Below are 21093 nucleotides of genomic sequence, written 5' to 3'. Positions count from 1 at the left end.
TCACAGTTTCCACACACACACATGGCTCAAGCCTGGTAGATACGGCAAGACCTCTTGCTGAGCAGATCAGGTCAGAATTGATCAACACTAAAGACTGTGGCTGACTGGAGCAGGGAATACTGAAGATACAGCATGCTGGAAAGAAAGATTCATCTGATAGTTTTGCAAAAGATCAGGCAAGATTAGAGGACTGGAAATCCAAACTGGAAATCCAAACTGGTGGACTTCAGTATACCCCTAATAGGGGATTAGCTGACTCTGTGTTTAGGAAAATAATGAAGATGATAAATCCAAACTGGAAATCCAAACTGGTGGACTTCAGTATACCCCTAAGAGGGGATTAGCTGACTCTGTGTTTAGGAAAATAAGATGAAGATGATGGTATAAGATAGAAACTGACTATAGTGGTGCACTTAGGTGGAGCTTGGAGACTCCACTTGAAAGTTTCAAATAGTGGACTCCAAGAAAATATAGATACTCTGAAGTCATGAGGAAGTTGGGAGGGGAGACTCTAGTTCTGCTCCCTTGGAGCAGATCCCTTCTGGAAGAACAGTGTTGTCTCTAGAGACCTGTGCCTGATCATCACAGCGGGCCACTTCCTTCACTCTAGTGGCAGCTGAGATCTGATGGGAACACTCTCCGTAGTCTTCACTTCACTCTCAGTCTAATCCTGTCAGTCCTCCCTCCTTATGGAAGGAAGCTGCGGGATCTTTCCTTTCTTTCCCGGAATAGGATGCTTTCTGAACACAATCAGCATATGAACTTCTTTGAAAGAAGGAGGCTTATACCCTACTGTAATTCTCATCTATGAGAGTGTGGTGATTTGCATTTGGGAAGTTAGAGAAATCAGTTCTGTTGACTTCCTGCTTTCTATTTCGGGGCTCTGAGCAGCACTTCCTGTTCAAGTGGGACCAAGCAGAACACGTACAGCTGCAATTTCTCCTGGAGTTCATTTGCTATGGAGATAAAGTAAGTTAAGTTCTCGGGCATTTGTCTTTAAGTTTGTCCTGTAGCTGTTTTTTTATTTTTTGTACTGCAAGAAATGAAATAAGAAGAGTGATTTGACTTCTTCCTTTACGTCAAAGTCCCAAGGCTCTAGTGCCAATTTCCATGTACCCAGGAGTGTGAAATATGCTTCTTAGGATGAGCTCCTGGCCAGATTTGGGGGTTACAGTGACAGCTCCCTTTGACAATTGCTGAGATTATAATCTCTGTGTTATTTTCTTTAGATTTTCCCCGTCTGAACCTTTTATTTCACCTGCTAGTGTAAAAGGAAGAGGGAGGGTAGGTCTCTTCATTTTTTTCTCTCTTCCATCTCTATCTCTCTCCTTTCTGTTTATACTTTAAAAGTATATTTACTTCCATTGTACACTGTGAGGTGGATATTATCCCCATTTTACAGAAGATGAAACAGGTTTCAGTGCCTTGGCCAGTGTCACTCACATAATAACAACACTGAAATGAAACTCTAGGTTTTGGCCTTCAGATCAAAGCAGTGCTGCATTGCTTTTCTGGTGGAAGTTAGAGCGTGAAGGATGCTGGCAGAAGTAGTGGCTGTACTGGAAATCCTGAACAGAGCTCATCTACAATTGAATTGTGTATTCTGATGAGTAAAATGAAACATGGCAACTACTTATATCACCATACAATTCTTTCAGCATATAGGTCTTTGGGCTTCATTTTTTGTGAAAGCCGGAGGAGGATATGACTTTTGGGAGTTAGTCACGCATTCAGGGAGTATAGCTAAGACGTCGGATGCAAGCCTGCTGTCCTTCCCATCTGTACTCAGGTGATGTACTTTTTCTGTTGGAAGATGAGCTGAAGTTGGGAGCAATGGAACACTTCCCTTTTTCCTGATTCCCAATTCTTGACAAGTCAAATAGGGATGAGGGGAATGAACTGCAAGTTGGTGTCAGTATGAGTGTCTAATCGGTCCTGGTGGTAGGAAAAGGGTGCAGAATTAGCGCTGCTTAGAAGAAGCTGGTGACAGAGCACCATGTCTCAGGATTTAGAATGAAGTAGGCCACGGCCAGTGAGGGAGGCTTGCAGAAGGCTTGCCTGCCCGTCTTGCCTGGCATGTCTATGGAATGAGCTTGCTCTGCCTGGACTCTGCCTCTCCTCCAGACTCTTTGATTCTGAAGGAGTCCTTGGGACTGTCCACATTACCAGATTGTCCTGATAGACAGTGGGTTCCAAGGGGCTTCTGTGCCAAGGCCCTGGGCCAGCAGGTATTCTCTTGACTGGGTTGGTGAGTAGTACCCAGCTGCTGTACTGCGTGATCTTCTGGAATCAGGCCACTCCCTCTATAGTCTCAAAGTCAGAGTGGCTGGCTGGGTGATGAGACACAAGGTGCTACCTACAGGGCTGTGGGATCCTGAACTTTCTGTTTTCTGGACACAAGAGAACAGTGAGTGAATGAGGAGGAAGATTAAATATTGGCACAAGGATGGGTTGACAAACATGGGCATGACCAGCAGAAGTCCTGCACCAGAGCCAGGAGCTGGGAGAGGATTTTGAGATTTGGGAACCTCAGAAGTCTCAGTCTAAGGCAGAGGATGAAACAAAGAAAAATTAAACTCTTGGAATTTGGTGGGTTGGGACAGAGAAGGAACCATAAAGGTTGAGGACGAGGGGCAGTGGAGATAAGAAAGGGCAGTCTTGCAATTGACTAGAGGCTATAAAGGTGCATGGCAATGTTTCAGTTAGGGCATCTATCTTTGCAAATGGCTCCAAAGTAACATTTACTGGTTCAAAGTATGTTATATTCATGTCCAAATATGCTGAAATGAAATCCATTATCCTACATAACTACTGTGCATTAATAAATTTTTAACAAAAGAGTATGACAGAGTGTGTGTACATTGACTTATATTTTAGAGATGTGAAGAATCTCAGCACTTAAAGAGACTTCATGGAAACTACTATTGGAAAACAAAAACAAAAACAAAAATTATTTTAGGGATTAGGCATTCTTTCAATGATTAGTTTTGAATCTCTGAATTTTAATGCTTAAAGCAGTATTCAGAATTTCACCCTTTCACTGGGAGTGGATTTTTTAAACTCATATATTTAACACACAAAGTTCTTAACCAAGGATAGTAATTAATTATTTCCCAACTATTTTTTTACTGTTGAGATACTAAAAGTTGGGGACAATTATTTCATAGAATTTAAACAAAGTGAAAAAGTTTTTTTTTTTTTCTCTCTTTTTAAGGTACAGTGCTTTTTCAAGGAAAGGCTTCTCCAACAACACTTTTAGAGACAGACACAAAAGCAAAATCCACCCATCAGTGACTCTCAGCCTCTGAGTCTGGCTTTTTGAAAAATGAACATTATTATTTTTCTTAACAGGATGCAGTGAGCTCAGTCATGCACACTATGGAAATAATGGGTGCGTTAGTACACCTGAAGCCAGATTTTATGTTTGCTGAAAGGTGATTGGACTCAAACCAGAACATTTAGAGGTCAACTGGTTGTTCTTAAACTGTGCAGAATTTTAACTGTTTTATTATGGATTTTAACCAAATGGCCATTTTAGGGAGGAGGGGAGACTTCTTACTGTGTTTTAACTTTCAGACCTTTCTGTCCTTAAATTTTTGTTGTGTTCTTAGGGCTTCCTGTGGATGAAAAGGGTCTGATAAATGACTTCTCAGCTGGCATTTGGAAATGAGTGGGAGCAGGGACTGAGTTCTTTTTATATCACTAACTGTGGGTCAGACTGTGATGTGACTGTGCATGTCACCTAAGCTGTGTCTACATGTTGGTCTGAATGTTGTCTCTTGTCAGGCTGGTTAGTAATAGCTACCCTTCTGTCTCTTTCTACCTATGGGTAACTTTTTAAGTTCCTTGAACAGCTTCCTGTTCTAAGTTCCTTGAAGCCACCATCTATCTAATTCTCAATATTTAATGCAGATATTTGGTGTTTGCTCTCATCTCAGAGTGAGTATCTCCCTGGACTTGGAATTCCATGATTTTTTTTTCCCTTAGTGATTTTGGATGCACGGGCCAAATGGTTTATTTATTGATCTTCAGACTATAGTCTGTTCACTAATCTTTTTGCTAGTCTTTTTGGGTTTCCCAAAATAAATTTCTCAAATAAATTGAACAAATTTTAATCACCTAATGATGAAATTCATCATATTTTGGATTCATGTCTTTGTGGTCCTCTAGAAATCTTCCCACATTTTCTTATGAGGTCCAGTTTGGAAGCTACTGTGGCAGTATTTTTCTAGAAAGGAAAATCTTTCTGAGCTTGAACCTCCACATTTTGTAAATGTCACACAAAAGTTCATAGGTTAAGACAGAGTCCAAATGTCTCTTTACCTGGAGTGCAAGTGAATTCTTGGAGCTCTAAAAACAAATTAAAAATTTATAAATTTTTTTGGTCACATTTTGTCAAGCTTGTAATTCAGTCTCTTGTTCTTACTTACTAGTTTGTTCTTAGTTCTTTTCTTTCTATATTCTCCACAAGTTTTAGCTGTGAGACCATGTGCTAGACGCTTAAAGATTCTGTGCTTTTTAACCTCATATGAAAAATGGAGATAACACTGCCTACCTTAGTATTATGCGAAAGTTAAACGACGTAGTGCATGTAACATGCTGGGATCAATGCCTGACACACAGGAAGTGTTAAATGTTAACTCTCGTTATTATCAGTCTTGCTATAATGCTAGTATCTTTCATATTGCTATGCCATATGGAGTTGTTTGCCATATAGGTCATCTTCTGGGCAGGGTGGTACAAACCTAGGAGTTCAGCTTACAGCTGCTGTCTTTCTCATTTCTTACTGTACTGTATAAATCTAGTTTGCCTAAACCTTATCCGAGGCTGGCTCATAGACACTGCATGGGAGATGGTGGTCCTGACCCAGAGAACTGGGACCATAAATTGCCAGGGTGGCATGGCGGGTAGAGGGGGAGAGTCAGACATAGATTTGAGGCAGGTTGACTGTTCAGGCACTGAAGGGAGGACAGGGAAGACCAGAGTAGGTAAAATGGAAAAAGGAACATCATTCAGGGGTGGTTTACAGAAAGAGACCAGTAGGTGGGAGCCAAGAGGCAGATTGGCTGAAGGACGGCTCTGAGACAGCTGTCCTGTGTCTTCACCAGATGCCCCTGTAGTACCTCCTGCACCCTCTGGATGTATATTGCTTCCAGTGCCCCTGAGTTAAAGACTAGGTGTTCTGGAACATTTTCTTTTAAACATACTACCTCTTTGTTTCTTTGATTACACTGTTCTCACATTCTTTCACTCAATCTATGATTCTGTTTTAAAGTGGTTCATTAATTATGAGTCACAATTAGTTTTCACTCAATTCTATTCTATCACAGATTTAGTATTCAAAAAACTAAGGTTTACATCGGAGCTAAAGCAAAAGTATAGCTACACAATACCTATTAATGATTGGATATGTTATTATAATGGGATCACATTTAGAATTCTAAGAATTTTCTTGATACTTTGTTGGAAATAGCTTTGACTGTGTGAGAGAGTTGATATCAGTATAATGTATGTTATTTCTTTCCGTGGACAATATAGTCCTCCACTTAACCCCTTTCCAAAAAGGTTTCTATATTTCTAATATATGGTGTTAGGAATCCATGCAGGGGATTCTTTTGAAAATTAAAAGAGTAGTTACTAGAAAAAAGCATAAGAGGAGAGGGCTGGGGATTTAGCTCAGTGGTTCTGCCACCTTCCTTGAAAGCACAAGAACCCGAGTTCAATCCCTGGTACCAAAAAAAAAAAAAAAGCATAAAATGTGAAAGGATTATTTATTGGCATTTTAGAAAGCACACTTTTTCAAATATGTCTGACTGTTCTCAACCATAAGGAATAAGTCTCATGTCAGGTGTATGCACATGTACATAGTGTGTGTTTATGCTTGGAGAGCTTAAACACAAGTGCAATACAACACTGCTTAACCTTACTGCTCATACTGCACTGTGAAAAATTTCAATCCTACTTTATTGAAAATAAGGTTGATTGTAATTAACTTAATCTCACAATCTGAGGTCTAGATGCTCTGAAGTCTAGAGAGCTATCCATGCCTCTTGAGCGCATATGCATTACCCACATGTTGCACATGATAAGTTGTGGCCATCTCAAATACATCTAGAGGGGTTTCTCTTTTCATCCTGACTTAAAAAAATTAAAAGGAAATGAAAAGAGAACTGAGGTCAAGAACTGGCAGGTTATCTTGCAAAACATAATCCTGTCTCGTTTTTGTTTTTTTTCCTAATAATTATTTTTTCAGTGTTCAAAAAACTTTCTACCCACTTTGATTCCTAACACTATGTTAGAAATATAGAAATCATTTTGAAAGAAATTAAAAATCTAAATAAGTGAAGGATTATACCATACATGGTATATGGGTGGAGAATTATGTATTACCAATAAATGTTCTCTCATAAAATCAATGCATTTTCAATCAAAACTAGAACAGGCCTTATTAATTAATTTTTGATGAAAATTCAGTGTCTTATTCTAAAATTTATATGGAAATTCAGATAACCAAGAATAGCTGATAGAGTCCTAAAGAAACAGAAAAGGAAGATTTAAACTATCCGAGATCAGTACTTATTGTAAAGTGCAATAATTAAGTGTAGTATTGATACAAGGATAGAAAAATAGTTTATTTACATGTTTTTGAAAATTTTGACCATTTTGTAAACTATATTGTTTTGTAAGTTTTACTTTCTGTTGCAAGTACTGTATCGGTTTTTCTATCTAGCAATAGTGCTAAACTCCTTGATTAATTCAAACACTATAGGTTATTTTGAATAATACAGTCACAGTCTAAATATATGTCACTCCTTCTTCTCCAATCCTGTGCATTTTATTGTCTCCCTCCCAGCTTTATTTTTTGGCTGCTATTCCCAGTGTTGAAGAGATACAGTGATAGGCATCCTTTTCTCTTTCTTGATTTCAGAAGAAAAATGTTTAACATCACAGTTAAAAAAGTAATTTTCTGGGATGTTTACAATTTTTTGTATTCTTTATTATATTAAGAAAATTCTCCTCCATTTATAGTTTAGATCTTTTAAAAATAAGTAGATGCTATGTTTTATCAAATGATATTTCTGAATGTTAAGATAATAGAGATTTGTCTTTCTGTTATTTTGGTTAACTTATTAAGTTAATATTTTGAATGTTAAAGCAACATTACATTCCTGGAATGAACTGAATTTAGCATTGATATATTACTGGATTCAGCTTATAAATGTTTTACTTAGTGTTTTTCATTTGTTAATGAGAGCATTCCGGACTACTTTTTTTTAATAACTCTGGTTTTGATATAAAGGTTATACATGTTGAAGAATGTTCCTTATTTTTCTATTTGCTGTAGAGTTCTTTTAAGATTATTAAATTTTCCTCATCTGCCTGGGAGCATTCATCAGTGAATTTCCTTTTCATGTACACCTTCTGGTTTATTTGCATAAAGTTACTCTAATTTTAATATACCTGAAGAATCTTCAGTAATGGTTCTCTTTTTTTCCAGATATTAAAGGTTTGTGCTGTTTATTCTGTATCTTCCTTGATAAGTGTCACTGGGGGGTTTGTCAGTTTTAAAAGTCATCTTTAAGGAACTATCTTTTATCTTTATTGATATGCTCTATTTCATGTTTGCAAAATTTCCATGAACTTATATTTTTATTTTATGATTTTTTTCCTTCTGCTTTCATTGGATTCAACTTGTTGCTCTTATCTAATTTATTGAGATACACTCTAAGATAATTGATTTATAGATTTTCTTCATATCTGCTATGTACATTTAAGATAATATCTTTCAAATGTTAGATTTAGCTATTGGATCTTCACTTTAATTCAGTTTACAATATTTTGTATATTGCATTGTTCTTTGGCCTACATGTTTTTAAGATATATATTATCTAATTTCTAAATATATAAAGATTTTCAAGTTATCTTTTTTCTCTATTGATTCCTAGCCTGATTCTACTTTGACTGTGGTCTCTCTAAAATAATATGTATTCTGCTAGTATCGTGCTATGTTATATAATGTTAGTTAAAATTTTAAAATCATGTTGTTCTAACTTTATAATAGTTTATTTAGTCTATGTATTAATCTGTTATAAAGGAGACATGTTAAAATGTCATTATTTGTGCATTTATCATTTTTTCTCTGAGTTTTGTCAATTTTTGCTTTAAATATGTTGAATCAATATTATTAAGAGCATATAATTTTATAATTGACATATCTTCAGCTGGGCGTGGTGGTGCACACCTGTAATCCCAGCACATGGGAGGATGAGACAGGAGGATCGCTGTGAGTTTGAGACCAGCCTGGGCTACATAGTGAGTTCCAGGTCAGTCTCAACTACATAGTGAGACCATGTCTCAAAAAAAAAAAAAATTGACATACCTTCTTGAGCCATTGTATTTCCTGTTTACATCTTTATGTATATCTATTAATGTTTTTTCCTAACATCATTTGTCCATATGAACATGGTTACTTCAGCTTTATTTTAGGGTAGTGTCTGCGCAGTGACCTTTCACCTTCAATTATTTTGTATCTTTATATTTAAAGACTTTTGTAAAACGTTTATAGTTTTTTTTTCACCTTTAATTGAGTTTATTGGTACATTTTAGGGATACAGTACAGTTACATTCATTGTTGGGATCTTGTACCTCTAAAAGTTTATAGTTTTGTTTAATCCTGTCTGGCAAAATTTGTCTTAATTGTGCTATATAATGTTTATAAGTTATGTAATTATTTATTATTATGGCAAGGCTAAACCTTTTATTATTTGTTTCATCTTTTCTGTTTCTCCCTTTGTCCTTTCTATTTTTTATTTCTTTGGTTTGAAGTTTGAAAAAAATTATGATTGCTCTTATTATCATCATCATCCACTTTCTACATTCTAAAGGCTTCTATCCAGTACTAACTTATACACTCTTTTTTATGTGTTTTAATTTCATATTTATATAAAAGCCCTTCAGGAAATTATGATTAAATAATTCAGTATTCATTTAATAATTCATTAATTAATTTGTGCACACATTTAGCCTCTGTTGCCTTGTTTTTCGCTGTACTTCTGGGTGAAATCATTCTTTTCTGCTTGAGGAGTTCCTGTAGTTTTTCCTTTAGGACGTATGAGTTTTGCTTTTCTGAAAGTGCCTCTATTATGCTTCAGTTTCTGAATTATATTTTTAGTGAGCATGGAATTATAAGCAGGGGAATTTTTTTCCTTTAGCATTTGAAGGTGTTCCATGGTGTTTGGCTTCCACTGCTACCTGAGGTCTTCAAAGACTTACCTACCACGAGAGGTAGAAATATTTAGACATAAACAAATTTAACTCAAAGGATGAATAACAATATTTGTAAAAACTCATAGCTCTATTTTTCATGGGACTTAAAAATTCAGATTTTTTGTATAAAATAAAAATTTCAAATATTTAGTATAAAATATTTTTCTTATCTGCACATCTAGTGCAGATGATCAATAAAGTCAAGTACTTTATTACCAACATAAAGCTCTTTGCCTTGTGCAAGGACTGTCATACTAGTATTATTATAGTATATGTGCTGCCAAAGTGAGCATTCATACTAGTATTATTGAAATAAATTCCAAGAAGTGGTAGACTCTCAGAAAGAGAGGTGGAGCATAAAATGTATACAAACCAAATGAAATAAGTAAAAGTTTGTAAAATAAGTTAAAAAGCACATATACAAATATCTTGCTCAAAGTTGATTTTCACAGACTTGGAATAGCTCACTCTTTAACAATCTCATCTAATACTATTTCATATCCTTTTCATTTATGGAATCAATCCAAAGGATCCTGCCTTGTTAGTTTTCTAGTTAATTTATACTTTTGCTTTCACATGGTTTTTTTCTGTTGCCAATACCTTAGTGCTGCAGACTGGATAAATTTTGGTGAAAAGAGGTTTATTTTGGTTCATGGTTCTCATGATAGTTAATCTTGATTGTCAAGATAGTTAATCTTAATTGACTGGATTAAGAAAGGTCTACAAAATTGGTAAAGCACACTTGCGGTGTGTCTGTGAGGGTATTTCCAGAGATGATTGCTATGGGGACAGCAAACTAATGGAAGACACCAAGCATCTTGGCATAGGCTCTGAGCACAGCCAATACCATCCAATAGGGTGGGCTTAGATGGAACAAAAGTGGAAGGAGAAGGAAGCCCATCAGCCCAGGGTCCTTTCTCATAGTTGAGATGAACAGATTTGCTCTACCACACCCTTCCACCATGATGGTCTGCCTGACCACGATGCAGCCAGCCAACCATGAATTTAAACTTCTGGAACTGTGAGTCAAAACAAATCTTTCATTTTTTAAATGTTTATGTCAGGTATTTGTCACAGACAGCTGACTGATGTAGTCTTGGAGATCTAAAGTCAATGGGATGTAGCAAGTGATAGTTTTCTTGCTGGCAATGTCCTGAGGCAGCACAGGGCATCACAGGATGAGTCAGGGAGTGTTTGTGTGTGTGCGCGCACGCACGTGTCTCCATGTCTCCTCTTGTTTCTATCTAATCCATTAGTATTCAATCTAAGCCACTGGTATTCAAACATGGGGGCCCACCCTAATAACTATGCAGTCTACTTCCCTCTTCTAAACACCATGATTGGATTCTAGTTTCCTCTTAATACCTCATAATGGTGATTACATTTCAACAAAGGGACCACTAGGGGACACATTCCAACTATTTAAAAACCACAGCAGCTGTGTCTCATTGAATGTTTCCATTTTTGGGAATCTGTTGTCAGAAAAATACTAAATATGACCATTTCCTATTGAGCACATTGGATCTGTAATTATGTATTTGACTTATGTTTTCATCAAAAAAGATGTTTGCTGCAATATTAACATCATTCAGCATTAACAGAATGTAGAATGAACGAAGTGCTTTTACTTCTAAAATATTTTTCCTGTACTAGAATGTACTATTATATAGATGTATATTATATAATACTGTATAATAAATGCACTATTGTATAATAGCAGTTAAGAATAGGAGATTTAGACTAAGACAACCTGTGCTCAGATACTAGCTCTATTACTAGTTGCATAACCTTGGAAAAACTACTTTAACTCACTGAGCCTAAGTTTCTTTACTTGTAACAGGATCTATGATTTCTAACTTACCATGGTGTTTTAACAAATGAAATGGGAAATGAGTTAGTATCATATCTATAGGTAGCAGTTATTGTTAGTATAGTTTTGATAAATTTCTCTATGCCTGTCAAGTTTATTTATCAAATAATGTACTGGCAGATATTCTGGTATGTGGATGGTTTCTTATGAAATAAATAATTGAAAATAGCCTACCACTTTGTTTTTTTGGAGGTTACAAAGATAGGTATATTTGATAAATGTGAGGCAATAACAGAACAAATTCTGTATTCCTAATCTGGTAAGCACTTACCGAGTTCCCACAACAAGCTCATCGAGGTTTGGGGCCCTAGGCAGGAGGAGTATCAGGCACATAAATGGTTAGTGACTAGTATGTCCATTCCCTTCTAAACGAGTATTAGTCGCTCCCCATTCCTGCTGCTGGTGTGGTTACTGCAGCCTCAGCGCTGCTTGCCTAGGCTATTGCAAGTTGTCTCCTTACCACTCGCTTCCCATTTCTTGTCTCTCCAATCCATTCTTTATACTTTGCCTGAAATTTCTTTCTGAACCAAAACATGCCGTAATCATTTCCCCACACATTCACACAGCCCATTGTCTGGAGAACAATTCAACCTTATTAAGACATTAGGGACTTCTATGACCATACTTCTCCAGCTAGGTTGTCTATTCTTCCTTTCCTGCATCCTGTGCTCCCTCCATAGGACTAACTGCAAATCTCCTTTAACGTCATGTCCTTTAATGCCATTCTTTAGCTAAAAACGTCTTTCTGGTTGTTTCTTTCCTCTCAAAATAGTGCTCATTCTTTCGGATACAAGATAAATACCATCTTGTCTGTGAAGACTCTCAGACCTAGAGGGCAAGTTAAGATTGGCCTAAAGGGGAGTTGTAGTATTCCAAGATAGAGAGCCAAAGTATGGAAAGAAACCTTGAAATGTCCCCTGGCATCTGGCAGGAGGCAGCCCTTGCTTTATATAGTCTTTCCCTCTTACTAGCCACTGGAGTGAACTGCACCGTAGAGGATATCTCATGGTTCTTCCAGTGGCTGCTGTTCAGGGTTCTCCTATCTTAGGGTTCGCCTCTGTTTCTGTTTCTTGAGCTCCTGTGGAGCCAGACACGGCCTGCACCCTCCCTACACTTTGTCTTGCATTTAGTCCAAGGCCTGCCTTCTGCTTTTATGTTTTCAGAATTGGCTCATGGTTGGATTTGTGTGCTAAAATACCTGTGTGTTGATTCCCCAGCCCCCCACGTAGCAACCCCTCACTCCTGACCAGTGTAACCCAATCTACTCCTTTCCACTGTCCTGCATACCCAGTGGTCTGTCCTGAGCCTGGGAAGCTCAAGCAGCTAAATAGCCACCACGTGTGTTAATAAATCAAACCTCATTTTAGAAGAAGTGTCTCTAAAGAACAGCCCTCTAAGAGACTGAGGACCTGAAAAACAGTGGGAGTGCAGAGGGGATGAAACAGTGGAACAGGACAGAATGTGGATAGACACTACAAGAGAAGATCAGGCAGAGACTAAAAGGGAGAGAGGCAAAGGGCAAAACAAGATTGGAAGGATGGCCAAGAAGCAAGGGTGAAAGCAGAGAAATGTTACAGAAAGGGAAAGAGAGAAGAAAATAGAGGCTAAAAAATAGTCTATATGGAGGTGAAAGGTGGGGTGAAGAAGAGTGAGAAATTTAGAGATTTTAGCATTCGGAGGGGAACCCAGGTGCTAAAAGTGGTGTAATAATAGTTGAATGGAGAGAAAATCAATCTACAGTACATACTTCTTTACAGATTCTATATTTGAGAATTCACTTGTTTGCTAAAATTTATTTGTTTTCCCCAGAGCAGTACTTTGAGGCTTTTACAGTCATTTGTGGACAAGCACAGAGAAATTTGAGTTGCAAAACGCGTGTTCACAGCTGAGGTCAAACAAAGTGATCCTCAGCCTTCTTGTTTCAGCTTTGTACTGAACAGTGTCCTTTTCATGGTATAGTGTATTGTTTTTGACTATTTTGTGCTTTTTTGCTGGTGATTCCCCATGTGAAGTGGCTTCCACACATGGTGTTGACGTTCTAGTTAGTGTCCCTGAGTACAAGAAGGTGTCTTGTAGGAATCATGGATGTGTTCAATAAGCTTCTTTTAGGCCTGAGTTAAAGAGCTGTTGCCAGCGTGTTCAGTTAATGAATTAACAATACACATTACATGCGGTATATTTCAACAGAAACCTACACCAAGCAGGGATAGGTAAGGATTAGTTGATGAAAAATGAGACCAGAGACTGATAGAAACCTAACCTTGTGTTCCTCCTAGGAGCAGTTGTCCAGTATTTTCTAAGCTTGTTGTTACCAACTTTATAGACCATAATAACTACCACAAATAACAGTAATAAACTACAGAAACATTTTTCATTACATGCGGTATATTTCAACAGAAACCTACACCAAGCAGGGATAGGTAAGGATTAGTTGATAAAAATGAGACCAGAGACTGATAGAAACCTAACCTTGTGTTTCTCCTAGGAGCAGTTGTCCAGTATTTTCTAAGCTTGTTGTTACCTACTTTATAGACCATAATAACTACCACAAATAACAGTAATAAACTACAGAAACATTTCATTTAAGCTAAAAAAGTGTCAGTGCATATGCATGTTTATATACCTCCTAGAATGAGAATCACTCCAAGGAAAACTGAAATTTTACAAATTTGACTTTGGAGACATTGTCCTCTTTTGTTTAGAACAAGATTCTAAACAAAATTCTTCTCTTTATAATTTTGTCAGTTTATCGGAGCAGAAATTTACTGGTGAATATGTTGCATTAATTAGAAATAGTTGAGTTAGACATAGTTTGTGTCCCTGAGAGTGCCCAATCTGCCATGGAAAGGAGGAGAGGGGAGTCAGTGGCATTTCATTAATTGTATTCTGAAGAGATATCAAACAGACAGAGTTAGGGGAGGTCCTGCCTACTTCTGAGCATCAAGGAACCCAGCCTGGGTGCACAAAGTAAGCATGGACTTTCCACAGACCAAATATCTACAGACTGCCAGTGAAGGTTGGAGTGCCAGGGACTTGCAGATAGTGAGTTCCTAGAGCCCGGCAAGACTCACATTTATACTTCTTTAGAGTAGTACTCCACTGGGTATAAAGGCCACATTTTCTTTATCATCTGCTGGTGTACATATATAGAGCACTTCTAAGATTTAGCTATTAGTAACTGGACTGAGTGGAATTTCTAAGTTTCAGTTCTTCGAGGAACGTCCATACTGATTTCCATATTGACTATACTAGTTTACATTCCCACTGACAATACAGAGGGGTTCCTTTTTTCCCTGCAGGTTTGCCAGCATTTTAAAATTTGATTTCTTGATGATAACCATTCTTTCTGGAGTAAGGTGGAGTCACAGTGTTGTGTTAATTTGTATCTCTCTAATAGCCAGAGATGTGGAACATTTTTTCCCATGTATTTATTAGCCATTTGTTTTTCTTCTTCTGAAAGTGTCTGATCATTTCAGTGGCCAAAGTTTTGATTGGGTCTTTTAGTTTCTTTTTTGGCGGGTTGTAACTTCAAAGTACTTAGAGAAAGTAATTAGTAATTATTTATGAAGATATTCACAACATGTTTTTCATAATATAAAAGTTGAGAGTCAAAGTAATTGTCTAAAATTATATTTGAGAGACCATTTAATGTTATAAAGACCTTCCTATAAGATGTCATATAAAAAAAATCACAAGGTAGTATAATCACAGTTTGCATAAATGGACCAGAGTATATATAAGCAGGAATTATCTTTTGTTAATGGACCCACAGGTGTTTCTTTTCCTTCTTTATTGTTTTGTTGTGCTGAATTTTTCAAATTGTCAAAATTGCCAAATATTTTTATAACCAGAAAAAATTAAATCTTATTTGGTTCCATTTTAATTAGAATTTACCTAAAGAAAGTCTTGACATTATTTTTTAAAAATTCTATTTAAAAAATGTCCCATCACTCATTTGGCTGAAAGTTAAAATGGAACCTCCATTACTTTGCATTTATTTTTGCAAACTATCATTTCTTTCATGAAGTTATTTCAGCTTAAACTTTGTACTTAGCTCTGTGTGATTTTGGCCTTTCTTTCTTCTTTTTTTGTTGTTGTCCTTTTTCCTCCTCTTTTTTAAAAATATGAATTCTGCCTGTTTTTTCTTTGGCAGCCCGACTGTCTCCTCCTTTTCTGTGGATATAGTATGTACTTTTCATTTGTTCAGATATTCACCCATGCCTCTTATTTATTTTAAACATTTTTTAAGGGCTAGGAAGTATTCATGAAATAATCTCTTCCAAATGTGAGAGCCTTAGTAGTATATTTGCATTAATTTTTAAGTGTTTATTCCCTTTGGGACTTCAAACTATTTTTCCATTATGTCAGGAACATGTGTGTATGCATGTGTTCATAGGTGTGTGTTCATATATGGACATACATATGAGTCCATATTTGTGTGCGTATATGTGAGTATGTGTGAATATGTGTTTTGGCATGCCCTGGTCAGGAATCGTGCCATTTCTTACATGCTCTGCAGAAACAGGTACTCAGTAGTACTAAGTGCTGCTTTGCCTGTCTCTGATTAACTCCTTCTTAGAGTTGGCCATCAGGGCCTCAGACTATAGTCACACGAGAGGAATACTCTAATCTGCTGTGGTACCAACAGGTTGGCATCATGCTTTAGAAGCTTTGATGAGGATAAAGCAAACTGAATTGGTTGTGTGGCCTCTCGATCTGCTACTTGGATGATTTAGAGACAGGCAGAATGAATTTTAATCTCTCTAAAGCCTTCATTTAACAAGAAAGATACATGTATGAGATAAGATGGTGGACCTCCAGTTACAGACAGTATATGTGAAATTGGACTGGACTGAAATAGCAACTTGAGAAAGAAGCTAACCATTAAAACCAAAGGATTCCTTGGGTTTCAAATCAAGGGCAGGATTTATAAGATGAACATTTGAAAGTTCACATTGAAATTCAAAGTAGATATTTGTAATTGAAGCACTATGCTTATTTTATTTTCATAAATCTAAAATCTAACTTTGAAGTTGGCTCTAGGGTATATCCATCAGCGCTGAGCCTTGAAAATTTGCCTGCTAAGTCAAACGTATGATGAAAAGCACAAGACAGATATGATGCAGCCTTGCAAAGTGCAAATACCCGTAGCTGTGCTGTTGAGTGTTCAGCTCCGTGTTGCACGATGTAGAAAAATGTACATTGATATGCTCTCTGTGATTGGAGGGCTCGTCTTTCTCCAGCCAGAGGACAGAGCTGTAGAGAAAAAGATAACCAGGAAGGTGAATGTTTCCTCTCAATGTAATTTTCCTAAACCCAAAGTCACATGAATGAAAAATGGGCTTTATTAAATTTGCTTGGCTGGAAACAAACATGCAAATTGTACAAGGTTCTTAGGCCAAAATGGGAGCGAGAGCCCCAGTGATACAGAGGGATGAATAATGCTAATGTTCGATAGTGGCCCTTGGCATTAATGATTGGCCTTTGGAAATACTGGGGCAAAGTTGGTCTTGTATCCATCCTAGAAATTTGTTCCGGCTGCTTCAATCTCTCCTTTCTAAGCCACCTTATAGCAAGTGCTTTTTTTTTTTTTTTTCCTTCTTCCCTTCCAGTTACCAACAGCCCCTTTCCCAAGGAATGCTACTTTCAGGAATGCTCAATCAAGCATGCTTTTGTGGAAATGTAAGATTGGTATTAATTTTATTAAGGTATTTGAATTTGGTTTTACTTTTTTATTTGGGACAAAATGTGTGTCTTCTGTAAGCAGGCGGATAAAGCATTTTATACTGTACTTTTGTGTAGGAAGAACAGACTCGGAGCACATCTGTTGGCAACCTGGTCTTCCAATACTACATGGCATTAAGAAACAAACAATAAACAGGAACTCCTTAGGTATTGTGAGTTTAGCATCTTGTTTAAAAGCATCCCTCCTCTGCTTCTTAGGATTATGAATTTTAATTTTTAAATAAGGGTGACTTCATTGACTTTAATGTCAAATAACATTGAAAAAGAAGATGAAAACTGTTGGAAAAGATGGTGGAAACAATTACATCCCAGGCTTGGAGCTTAGTGAAGGCGATCAACTGTCTTGCAGATTCAGACTGTGGTTAGGTCATTTTTCTTTGGCTTTCTGCTTCAGTGTGGAGGAGGCTGCTTTGTAACTTGATCTTTTTCATAGAGAGAATGAAACTGCCTGAGGGGCAGAATAGAGTATTGGCTAGGGATGAAATAGTCTCGGGGGCTGCCTCAAATAGATGAGCAGAACTGCTTTTTAAAAAAACATCTTTTACATGTCATACTAAGAATCTATACCACAAAAGACCTAAAAAAACCTGAAAGAACCAGAGAGGCTGGAGTGCTTATACAAAAGCAATATGCAAGATCACAGAAGTGGAAAAAATGTATAAATTAGACGTATTAAAGCTTTCTTAAGTTGCAAGGGAGCTTTTGATAATATAATCAAAACAAATAAGAAAGTTATCAGAAAATTTAATAGTCCTCAGGGGATTGTAGAAGGCTATGGAAAATGGTTTAATACCATCAAAATATCATTGGAATGTTCTTATTCCCTTGACCTCTCATTTGTTTAAACGTTACCTTTAGAAGGTCTTACATGATCCACTCAACCTGCTGACTTAAATTTAGTCTTCTGAACTCTAGTAAACTATTGTCCATTTTGTAGATGTCCCCTTCGATTGCTCATTGTGTGTCCTGGCACTCTGACCAGGCTTTAAGCATACCGATGTTAAGAAACATGTAAGGGGAAAAAATGAGAATCAAGACTTGTCATGTAGAGGTACAAGATCCCAACAATGAATGTAACTGTACTGTATCCCTAGAATGTACCAATAAACTCAATTAAAGCTGAAAAAAAAAAGAAACATGTCTTTTCGGTTTCCTCTCTATATTCAGTATAATCATTGTGCTTTCAGGTGGTTTTCAACAGATAATTCCTGGCTCACAGGATGCTTCCAGTTAAAAAGACACGTTAATGGGAAGATCCTCAACTATGCTGATATTATTAATTTTTATATGTTTTGTTCTGAAAAACCCATGCAAGCCTACATAAAGCAAAAGCAGGAGAAAGAAGTTATAGCTATAATAGTGAGAATGTACAAGGCATTTCACTGTTTTGACAGGATGAATAAAGATGATGAGAGCAATAATGATACCATCTCCTTGCATTTCAATAGATTCTTCATTCTGTGGAAGACATTTTCATATAACCAAGAACCTGGTAGTGGGTAAAGGTAGAAGTAGAAATAAATGCAAAGAAGTATAGATATAAAAAGGCAAATGTTCCAAAGAAAATAATAGTCAAAAATGAAGCAATGGAAGGGGAATTTACTAATAACTTGGAGCAATTATTAGCTAAGTAGCACATTGGACAGAGTATCAAATAAATACAGCGTTGGTGTTCTTTTAGCTGCCTATAGATCATGTTATGTTTTGATTTGTTTTCTTTCAGGTAAGTAGAAGAGAGAATGTACTTGATCCTCTAACTCTCTCTCTTCCACTTTCATTCATTCATTCACTAGGGTTGATATTGGTATTGCTATATCTTTATTCCAGACATTTCATTTCACATGGTCAAAAAGGATACCAAAGTGTAGGTGATACTCAACGTTAGCAGCATTTGAATAGTTTCACAAAAGCTCAGGGAGGCAGAGAGCTGCACTGTATTTTGCTGTAGTAAGGTTCTGAAAACATCCTAACTGGAGGAGGCAGGTCTAAAATTATTGGTGCTGGTAGTAATTTATTTTAAAGAAGTTTTAAAAGGAACATCCCAATGGTATTATAGAATTGATATTAAACCTGGAATTGAACAAAAATGCAGATAAAAATATTCTCCCTGACCTGTGTCTGAGTGTACCAAACGTCCTACTCACTACGTTACTGTTTACGAGGGATGAGGTGCATATTCAAACTGACCTGTGAACTGCTGGCCTTCACCTAGCACCTTTTCTGGGAGTGGCAAACTTCTCTTACTTTTGGATCTGTTTTGTTCAGAAATGACAATCACTTTAGTTGGAGAAAAGATGAACCACTCTGAAATGTCAGGATTAGTAAATTTTTGAATGCAGGTCAGAAAAAAGATCTGAGTGATGGTTAAAACTAATCAAATTCTTGGAAGATTTTCGCCTTCTCCAAATGAGGAGAGAGATTCTCTTGAATTAAATTGTATCTGTTGAGAACAATATTGTAGAGGCAGAGTTTTAATTTAACTGGCTTTTGAAAGCATGAATCAAGTATTTTCAAGATTCAGAGATCAGTAACTCTTGTTTTGCCATTAGTGTATTTTCCACACTGAGTTTTAAAGCAGTTTAGAGAGCTCTGTCCTTTGCAAATTTGAGACCTGTGTTCAGCCCTCACTCTGACATTCTAGGGAATATAGAACAGTCTGAATTATTTAATCTCATTCAGCCTCAGTTGTTTCATCTGTGAGAGGGGATAATGATTTCAGCCTTGCTACATAGTAATAGTGATAATTTCCATTTCTAAATGTCTGCTGTATGTCAAATATTTGCTGTTCCTTTGGCATATGTTATCTTTAAGTCTCATCCTGCATTGGAAGAAATATTTTACAGTTGAGAAAGCTGAGGCTCAGTTTATGTCAGTAAGTTGCCGAGTCACAGAGCTAACCAGTAACAAAGCCAGGATATGTCCATGAAGTCCCTGCTGTGTCCTCCATGGAAATTTGAGGGTTATTTATTTTCATTTTGTTTATTGGTAGATTTTAGGTGTACAATATGCTTGGTTCTTATTTTTTCCCCATTCCCCTCCTCCCCACCCCTCCCTATTTACAAAGACTTTGTTTCCATTTTTTCCTTTTCTTATATTTTTTTCCTTTCCCTTCTTTCCTTTCCCCCACATTGTGAGGAAGTATTTTGAAAATGGCAAACTTCTCTGTAAATGCCTCTATTATCACCCTGATGGATATAAATTAGCATATACTTACAGAATTCTTATGAGTACAGTGGTACCTCGGTTTGTGAACTTGGTTCTTTTCATGGTGGCAAACTGAGTTGGATGAAAATTGAATCACATTCATTGGTTAGGTTCAATGTTGACCATATGAGGAATTTGATTTAGTTTTGGTACAGTTCGGTTTGCAACCAGAATCCTGGGGAGAATTGACTTCATTAGTACTGAATACTGTCTCAGATTTTTATTTATTTATTTTTGGTACTGGCAATTGAACTTGGGACCTTGTGCTTTTGAGGTAGGTAGTGGAACCACTGAGCTAAATCCCCAGCGCACTGTCTCATATTTTATTTGGGATTATCTATGACATTAGGTATTTTTCTAATGTAGTACTGTATAAGGCATAGTAATAAATATTAAATATTTCTAAGTGGGAATCTCCTCCATTCTTGGGGTCAGGTATTAGTTCCTTTTAGATCATATTATTGGAGAGAAAAACAAGGAAGCAAATTTACTAATCAAAAGTAAATGAATGCTTCAAGACAAAAAAAGTGATTTTATGTAATCCAATCCCCCAAATCAGCCAATAACACCTTAAAAATCATGAAGACTCTTAGGATAACTTCAAGGGAGATGAGGTAAACATAGTCCAGGATGTTAGCATATCTCTGCTATAAATCCATGCGTTCACAAATCCTTGGGACCAGCAACAGTTTAACCTCTATTTAGTTCTTTGCTGTTTATTTTTAGTCTATAATGATCAAAGGGTTGGCAAAACTTATTGGAAGAGTTTATCCTTGGTCAGAGATAGAAGACTTCCAGTGAAAAGATGGGTGGGAATGTACACAACTCTCCTAAAATAAGCATCAAATTTTGGAAAGCATTTTCTCTTGGGAGAAAGATCCTATTTCCAAAGAGAGAATCAGAATAAGAACCCCTGCCCCCATCTCCAAGAAAGAAGCTAAGGTGAATCAATCCATCAAAAAGACAAGAATTAGTCTTAATGACAGGTTGACATTCAAAACAGATTT

The 21093-nt window shown here is 36.8% G+C and overlaps 1 long non-coding RNA gene across 2 annotated transcripts in view; it reads right to left on the bottom strand.

Annotated features, from left to right (window-relative positions):
- LOC104864127 overlaps window positions 1–21093 on the bottom strand; it is a 39208-nt gene that overhangs the window by 8091 nt on the left and 10024 nt on the right. The window contains exons 3-4 of one of the 2 annotated variants that reach the window (XR_780772.2): window positions 20097–20261; window positions 16283–16393 (exon numbers count right to left, since the gene is read on the bottom strand). This is a non-coding gene — a long non-coding RNA (uncharacterized LOC104864127). Of the gene's footprint in view, window positions 1–16145; window positions 16394–20096; window positions 20262–21093 lie in introns of those variants that run through there. The other variant, XR_780771.1, reaches the window with a different exon arrangement.

Source organism: Fukomys damarensis, unplaced genomic scaffold, assembly GCF_012274545.1.
Source record: "Fukomys damarensis isolate Sample0158 unplaced genomic scaffold, DMR_v1.0_HiC HiC_scaffold_1, whole genome shotgun sequence".
NCBI classification, from domain to species: domain Eukaryota; kingdom Metazoa; phylum Chordata; class Mammalia; order Rodentia; family Bathyergidae; genus Fukomys; species Fukomys damarensis.
The sequence above is the reverse complement of the archived record's forward strand: the minus strand, read 5'-3'. Positions and strand labels throughout refer to the sequence as shown.